General features: G+C 40.2%; 1 pseudogene; it reads right to left on the reverse strand.

Moving 5' to 3' along the window:
- Positions 1-295: 295 nt before the first annotated feature.
- Positions 296-736, reverse strand: LOC110218743 (small ribosomal subunit protein eS24 pseudogene; annotated as a pseudogene).
- Between the last annotated feature and the right edge of the window lie 1,072 nt (positions 737-1,808).

Consider the following 1,808-nt stretch of genomic DNA (forward strand, 5'->3'; position numbering starts at 1 on the left):
AACCTACATTAAACTGCTTACCTTCATCTCAGAGAGGGAGAGAATTTGGAACTCAAACTTTTAAAAAAGAATGTTAAAAATTGTTTTTACATGTAATTGGGGGAAAATAAAATATTGTTTATAAAAATGAAAATTTTAAACTATTTTAAAAAATTAAAACTACACTAACACTTTCAGAACATCCTGTATATATACATATATGAAAATATACCCAGTCCTAATCTCTCTTCCAATATTTTTTTTGAAGTTTTTACATAGTTTATTTATTCTCTGATGAAAAATTATCTTCTGGATAAACATCATCCATAGTGCCTTTTATTCCTTCTGTTGTGAAATCTCCAGCTTACCTTTTGCCAGCACCGACATTTGCTTTTGCAGTACCCCTGACTTTCTTCATTCTGTTCTTGCGTTCCTTTCGCTGTTTTCTTGATGTCTTTTTCTTCTTATACAGGCCATGCCTTGCAAGTCTGTGCTTTGGTTCATTTTTCTTTGCATAGTCAAGGGAATCATAAATCATGCCAAAGCCTGTTGTTTTGCCACCACCAAAATGGGTTCTGAATCCAAAAACAAAAATGACGTCTGAAGTTGTCTTGTACATCTTGGCCAGTTTTTCTCGAATTTCAGTCTTGGGCACTGTGGCCTTTCCAGGATGAAGGGCATCTGTAACCATCTGTTTACACTGAAGAAGTCTGTTTGTCATGAACTTCCTGGTTCTGATGGTTACGATGTCATTCATGGTGGCAGCCGGCTCCTTGAGCAGCAGGAGAGGGAACGCTCTCTCCCAATCTTAATCTCTCTCTCAACAGCTACCTGCTGGACATCTCATGTCTTTACCCAAATGCCTCACTGACATTTAAAACTAAACATATCCAAAGCAGAACTTTAAAATCTCCCCCCATGCCCCTTATCTTGAGCCTACTGCCATCTTTTCTCAAAGGATCCATCTGCTGACAATCATATTGTTTCTGTTCTAAAAGGGAAAAGTCAAGATGCTAGCCTCTCTACCTCATCATTTGGGTTTGTGTTATCCTTCTGTAATAAGACAATTTGAGGCTCTCAAATGAGAACCTTCTTTGCACTAGCTGTTAGTCACTGTGACAAAGATCAGTGGCAGAAGTTTGGATTCTTTGCCCAGAACATCATGTTACAGAGTTTAGTCTAAGGTCTAAAAATGAACCTTGGTTTAAAGATCTCCTTGATCTCCTACAAGGACACAGATTTCCATAAAGCCAATTGAGGTGTCCCCATTCACCCTCAAGAGTCAATATACTCCCCTCCGTTCCTCCCTATTCTTACCAATGGGTTATATGCTCCTTCTCTCCCCACCACTAGCCTCCTTATGATAATAAAATTGCCTTTCTCCTTACCCCAAGCAATGTGTTTGAGTGGAAAGGTGGCTATTCTACCTATTACATTGGAGAGACACTCAAAACAGTATTTCCAGCAGAGATTCCCATCCCTCCCTGAAAAGTCCACTCTACCAAGAACCCAATCTCCTTGGCCTTTTTTAACCCTCACCACTGCCAGAATTACGGTCCATAATACCTCTTCCCTCATGTCACTCTCCAGATCAGAAACCCACAATAACTTCCCAAGATTAAGTCCAAACTCCTAGGATTGGCATTTAAGGTCCTCCCAGTCTAATTTTTTTTTTTGGCAATTGGGGTTAAGTGACTTGCCCAGGGTCACACAGCTAGTAAATGTCAAGTGTTTGGTCTGAGGCCACATTTGAACTCAGGTCCTACTGACTTCAGTGCCAGTGCTCTATCCCCTGTGCCACCTAGCTGCCCCCAAGTCTACTTTTTCAA

Source organism: Phascolarctos cinereus, unplaced genomic scaffold, assembly GCF_003287225.1.
Source record: "Phascolarctos cinereus isolate Bilbo 61053 unplaced genomic scaffold, phaCin_HiC Scaffold_1;HRSCAF=81, whole genome shotgun sequence".
In the NCBI taxonomy this organism is placed as follows: domain Eukaryota; kingdom Metazoa; phylum Chordata; class Mammalia; order Diprotodontia; family Phascolarctidae; genus Phascolarctos; species Phascolarctos cinereus.